The following is a 6,873-nucleotide window of genomic DNA, read 5'->3' on the forward strand; positions in this document are numbered from 1 at the left end:
GGATGATGATATAAGAGCATTCATTCCCGCGCCAACTAGCCTACTGCAAAATTGAAGAAAAAAGAATAAATGATGAAAAAAATGGAGAGACACACAAAATAAAATAAGAAAAGAATAAGAGGAATAAAACAATAATAAAAACAAAACAAAAATGGAGCAGGTTCAAAAGCATTAAATCTCCCCAAAAATTAAAATAAATGATAAAACAAAATGATTAAAAAAATAAATAAGGAAAGAATAAAAAGAATAAAAGTGATCAGAAAAGACAAAAAAGAAGGAAATTATATGAGAAGCATTAATTCCCGCCCAAAACTGAATGAGGCGGGAACGAGTCGGGCGGGAATCGAGTCACGCCACCACGTGAAACTGCACCACGTTGGCCGCCCACAGTCCGCCCACCCGTGCCTGTACACCAGCGTAGAGTCACCACCACTGGACAGACGGGTGTTGTGTGGAGTGCAGCTGAAGTCTCCGTCACTAAGGTAGTTATAACGCCATTTTTAGTGACAGGAACGCCAGAATAGAGGATGGTGAGCTGGCTGGCGTTCATTAATGGCCGCCACTGCTTCCCACCCTGACGCGTTTTTGTATTATTGTGCTTACTATTTGGTGAAGCCCTTCGTGTCAGTTACAGGCTCATTCAGAAACGCTTCCCTCTCACGCGGCCAGTTTCAAAGCCTACAGAGACGATTTGCCGAGTTCTTTAAAGTATTTGCCTTGCTAACGTAGAAAATGTTAGTATGTCACTAAAATTTCAGAAACATCCTTAAAAACTCATGTTACTTAGGCTAAAGCTCTTTGATAATCTAGAAGATGTGTTAATGCCACCCGCGTCACTTAAGCTAGAGCCCTTTCACAATCTAGAAAATTTGTTAATGTCACTAGAATTATAGAAACACCTTTAACCCGTATACTGCGGCACTCACATTCAGAGGGCGTCTCCTGGTGCGGCTAAATCAGCGAACGATTGACTTTCAATGAAAGATATATACTTTATAAAGATGTGTCACAGATATTTCATTTCACAATTCTGTAACTCAAAATTTACTGTAGCTACCATATTTCTAAGTATTTTTCACCACAAAAATGGATTTCTGGCAGTATCTGGAGGCATTGTGGAAAGCGGGATGGGAGGGGGGAGGTAGGGGGAGGCGGCAGGGGGGATACACACAGACCTCTTGTTGCCACTGTTCGTCGACGGGACAGTGTTGTCAACGCTGGAAGTTGAACTAATACAAAGATTCAATGGCCCGTACCAAGAGTCACGAAGGTTTAAGGTCGAGGGTAGAAGGAAGGTAATGTGGTACCAAGAGTCGCTGTCATTATTGGAACGAAGAGCAGAGGGAAGGTCGAAGGGAAGGCATGGGTGCCCCCGTGTCTTCCACATGACCTTCGAAGAAATATTTTATAATTTTCGTAAGCTGGAGTGACCAACGAATAGTATGAACTAAAATCAATATCAAGTAATATTTTCAATCTCGGAAAACCGATAGTTATGTTTCCACGTAAGTTACTATTCTTTTATAATAGTGAAGGATCGCCTTAAAATCGCGAGGTGGAAGAACGCAGTGGATCCAGAAAGCTCGCCACCTAGCTGTTTTATGAAGCTTGTTTTCGTTTGTCAGGAAAGTTACACTGTTTATTTCATGGTAATAAATATTTTCTTTAGTGAGCTCATCATCCAAGCCTATTAAAGACCAAATATGTGCATGGGTTAATGGAGAATAGGAAGTGACAGGTGAACTGCCAACAGACAGAAGGCTGTCAAAGTATACAAAGAAAAGCCAGTCACAAGGTAAATACTAGCCTGTATAAGCAGGTTTAAAACAAAACCACAAAGATGTATATAGGGATGTTGACAGAGAATTTCACAAGCACCCCACTTCACACTAACCCAGGACTTCTTATCAAACTCTCTCTCTCTCTCTCTCTCTCTCTCTCTCTCTCTCTCTCTCTCTCTCTCTCTCTCTCTCTCTCTCTCTCTCTCAACAAAGACTGAGTGACATAAGCATTGAGTGCAATAATGTTAAAGCAAAGTCAACAGATAACTTTTCACTGAGTTGGGTGTGATGTGCAAGGATTTAATTAAGTCTAGGTATACTGACAGTATTGTAGGTAGTTCTCAAGATGTATAGTCCTGTATCCAAACTATTTCAGGCCATGATTAATGTAATTCATGATTGACTATACTAATGTGTTAACTATGGAATTTTTAATGATATGCATACAAATTGTGGTCTAGCATTACCTTGCAGAGACATATCTAACTCTTTCAGTTTGTTGAATATGTCTGATAGATATGCCAGTTGTGCAAGCCGAGTAGTTTAAAAAAAAATGTGGCAAGAAGAGACCCCTGTTCTGATAAGAATGAAGCTACCTTATCTCACAACTCAAACAATCTGGCGAGTATCCTCCACGAGACAGCCAGTGCACATCTGTGTAATAGTTCTGTGTGCTCTGACCCCATGCTTTCACACAATCTGTGAAACAGACAAGTATTAAGTGGCCTTGACTTTATAAAGTTGATTGCTTTGACGGCGTCATTCAGAATCTCGTGCAATTGTGAACTCATTGTCTTTGGTACTAAAAATTCTCTGTGAATGATACAATGAGTCCACTCAACATCAGGATTTTTCTTGTTTAATCCTTGCCACCAGTCCCTTCACCTTACCAGTCATTGATACGGCAACATCTGTACACATACTCATGCAAGATTTCCAGCTAAGCCCTTGTTCAATGAAGAACCGATTAATGACATTGAAAAAAGCTTCCCTTGATGTTCTCTTCCAATTTGTTTTACAAAACTACGTGTTCCTTGATATCATCTTCATCAATATATCTCACAAATGAGACAAGTTGAGCTTGCCCACTGATGTCAGTTGATTCATCAACTTGGAGAAAATGACTGGCTTGCCTTCAGTTTATTCACAACTTGATCCTGAATATCAGCATTTATTTCACTTCCCCTGCGAGAGACAGTTTGGTGTGATAAAGGAGGTGTTTTAGTTGGTCAGCTGTCTTTTGATTCAGCATTATTTCAGCCATCATACCTACAGCTGGCAAAATAAGTTCTTCAGCAATACTGAATGGCTCTTTGGCTTTAGGAGTTAATAGAGATACAGCTAAAGATGCTTTCAGAACCTTGTCTGAAGTTGTGGTGGCTTTCTGAAGCTTTCTTTTGAAGAATTCTGCCGGTTAACCAACATGACACTGGTGTTTTGTTTTCTGGTGACGCTGGAGGTGAGTGGTCTAGCAGATCCCAAAGAATACAAATTTCTCAACTCTTGTAATGAACTACCACTGCTTCTTGATATGGATTTTGTAAGACAGTGATTTCCAAACACATGATAAATTACCACTTTAGGAATAATGGAAGGATACAGAAAAAAAATCAAGTTAAGAATTCTGGAAATTATGAAAACACTGCAGTCTGTAAGGTTGTTGAATAAACCTGTTATAAATACATAGTGAAATTGAGCAACAACAATAAACATTCAGAACTGCTATACATATACAAAACTTGAAAAGCAGAAAAAATTATTTAAGTGTGTGGCAAGCCAGGTTTTCAATAAGGAATGCTTGAGTACACAGATATTCAATAACTTTGATCACATGTGGGCTTGTTACTCACTACCTGAGCCTGCCTCTGTTTCACATTGTCAGGTTCTCTCTAAGCACCAGCTGATGCTAAAATCTTGAATTTTTATTTAGCTATAAATATCTTAATATTTAAAAAAATGTTAATGGCATTAAATGACTTGGTGATCTCCTCCTAAGCTATTTTTTTTTTTCATGTGAAGGCTAGCTGGGTTTGTTGAGTGGTCTTGCAAGTCTTTATTCTCTTTTACAAGATTGAGAATCATTATTCTCTGTTCGTGTGTGAGTGGCGAGGCCCGGTCACGGCTTCTTCCCTCCATTCTTGTAGCGGGCATTGTTGTTTTGTTGTTGTTCGTGGAGCTCAAATCCGGATTACAGTCATACCAATACCGAAACAACTGTTACCAACTCTTGTTAGTGGCAGACCTCTCGCGGCCCTACCTTCCACGGTGAGTCTTGGTACGGATTGAAAGTAAGGGTGGAGGCTTTGCCTTGCTGGTCGAAGGGAAGGTCCATGCCTTGGCCTTCGCGACTCTTGGTACGGCCCAATGTTTCTCTCTCTCTCTCTCTCTCTCTCTCTCTCTCTCTCTCTCTCTCTCTCTCTCTCTCTCTCTCTCTCTCTCTCTCTCTCTCTCTCTCTCTCTTGCTTGCTTGCTTCAAGAGAAATAAATGATAAAAAGGCTGCATTGTACGCCCTCCAATCCACCTCCCCATGGACTGTGATCTAGTTAATAAGTGTCTTGATCTCATCCACACCCTAGAAGGTGCCGGTGCCACGGTCCATTTCATCTGGATACCCTCTCATGTGGGTATCCCGCTAAATGAAAAAGCAGACCACCTTGCTCAGTGTGTCCTACAAGATGACGTAGTGGACCCTGGCACTGAGCACACTCTGGGTTATGTTAAGAGTAGCATTAAGGACTTTGTACAAAGTAGCATTAGTGATCAGTTGGAGCTTTGTTGCCATAGGGGCAGTAGCACTAGTCTTCACTATGCACATGTCTCCCAGAGCTGTGCTTACACCTACGGGAGACACACTGCATCACATGACAGGGTGGCAATGAGGCTCAGATTAGGCTACAAATACTTTTGGGAAGTCAGTGCTTCTCTTGGTGTGTGCTGTGTGCTGCACCAAGGGGACACACTCTGCCTCACTATATCATGGAATGTCCTCTCATTGCTAAATTTAGGCCACAAGGTCAGCATGACTTGTACAGCCTCATTGACCATCTCCTAGACTCTGCCACCCTCAGGGATATACTCAGGGAATATCCTCAGTTTGCTCCCAGACTGTAGGATATCTTAGGCAATAAGTTGTGCAATATGTGTATTTATTTATTGAAATACTTGTATTCTCGTTGTGTATACTGTCCAGAGTTATTTTTTATGATTTTAACCTTGAGTCTTTGCCCAGGGGGTGGGTGGCAAGGCCCATCCTTCTCCTTTGTTGTAATTATTTATTAATTCAACAATAAATGTATCAATCTTCTTCTTCTTCTTCTTCTTCTTCTTCTTCTTCTTCTTCTTCTTCTTCTTCTTCTTCTTCTTCTTCTTCTTCTTCTTCTTCTTCTTCTTCTTCTTCTTCTTCTTCTTCTTCTCCTCTCCTCCTCCTCCTCCTCCTCCTCCTCCTCCTCCTCCTCCTCCTCCTCCTCCTCCTCCTCTTTTTCATTTATGTAAGAGTAAGCCAGCCAAAGGTAGCACTAAATTTTACATATAAAGAAAAAAAAACGGTCCACTTGATCGCCAGTCCCCTTAAAGATTGATAAATTTTTGTTCTGTTTGTCTTCCCATCGCTCGGTGTGTCCTGGTGTAACGAGCCAGATGGTAGGGAATGTTACATAAAGCCTTTTGAAACCCCTTGGATTTGATGCATATGGTGATGATGATGATGATTAGTAGTAGTAGTAGAATGTGTGTGTGTGTGTGTGTGTGTTTATTGGGGTATGTGGTGTAGTGTGGTGTAGTGTTGTAAGGTGGCGAGTGACACTGCTGTTTGTATTTCAGGCCACATCTTACAACACCAGCGTCCAGGGAGTGTGGCGATGGCGGTGGTGGTGGTGTGTGTGTGTGTGTGTGTGTGTAGTGTGCTGGTGTATCTCGGTGCCAGCGTCACCATGAGGAGGAGGAGGGCGTGGAACAGATATGCACTGGAGCCACTGTCTGCTGTGGTGCCCCATTTCAAAACATCCACTGCAGGAGTGGTTCTGGAGGTGGTGAAGTTTGGTGGAGTAGCAAAAAGTAACAGAACTTACGACATTTTGAAGGTTTCTGATGGTTCCATTGCCAAGTGAGGCCAAAAACAGAACCACATCCTTGTCAAAGTGTCTCATAATGATGGACGTGATTGGCCCGACGGTGGAACGCCAGAGGTGGGCCGGGTTGTGGCCTTCAAGGATATGAAGGTGAGACGCCCACTCTCTCTCTCTCTCTCTCTCTCTCTCTCTCTCTCTCTCTCTCTCTCTCTCTCTCTCTCTCTCTCTCTCTCTCTCTCTCTCTCTCTCTCTCTCTCTCTCTCTCTCTCTACTACTACTACTACTACTACTACTACTACTACTACTACTACCACCACCACCACCACCACCACCACCACCACCACCACCACCACCACCACCACCACTACTACTACTACTACTACTACTACTACTACTACTACTACTACTACTACTACTACTACTACTACTACTACTACTACTACTACTACTACTACTACTACTACTACTACTACTACTACTACTACTACTACTACTACTACTACTACTACTACTACCACCACCACCACCACCACCACCACCACCACCACTTCCACTACTACTACTACTGTCACTATTACTATCACTACTACTATTATTATACTATAAACTAATTTCCACTACATGATCTATCCCTAACACTCTTCTTCTTCTTCTTCCTCAGCTTATATCCCATCTTCATATGAGGTCGCTGTGCCTCGCTAGTCTCTTCCAGATATTCTTTTCAGCCACCTGAAAAGAATATCTGGAAGAGACTAGCGTATCTAACACTATTATTTGTATATCTACTAAGATGGAACTTTGACCAACACTATAACGTTTTACCTTTACTCACCATTAAAACATTGCTCATACATCTATAGGTTTGTTTGCCTGTGTTGATGACTACATTCTAATACTGCACTATATGTGACAAGCAACTCCTGAAGTACCTCTACTATACTCTTATATGTTGTCATATTATACTCATTGGTGCTTTGTTTTATCCTGTCTTGTTTTGATTTGGCAAAATAATCTGCATACTACC

The 6,873-nt window shown here is 41.6% G+C and overlaps 1 protein-coding gene across 2 annotated transcripts in view; it reads left to right on the forward strand.

Annotated features, from left to right (window-relative positions):
* The first annotated feature begins 321 nt into the window (after positions 1–321).
* Positions 322–6,873, forward strand: part of LOC123500500 — a 25,471-nt gene continuing 18,919 nt past the window's right edge. Inside the window, exons 1-2 of one of the 2 annotated variants that reach the window (XM_045249208.1) lie at positions 322–482; positions 5,602–5,999. The gene's annotated coding sequence lies outside the window, so the exon portion shown is untranslated. Of the gene's footprint in view, positions 483–3,461; positions 4,047–5,601; positions 6,000–6,873 lie in introns of those variants that run through there. The other variant, XM_045249209.1, reaches the window with a different exon arrangement.

The sequence above is a fragment of the Portunus trituberculatus genome, unplaced genomic scaffold (assembly GCF_017591435.1).
Source record: "Portunus trituberculatus isolate SZX2019 unplaced genomic scaffold, ASM1759143v1 PGA_scaffold_340__1_contigs__length_181839, whole genome shotgun sequence".
In the NCBI taxonomy this organism is placed as follows: domain Eukaryota; kingdom Metazoa; phylum Arthropoda; class Malacostraca; order Decapoda; family Portunidae; genus Portunus; species Portunus trituberculatus.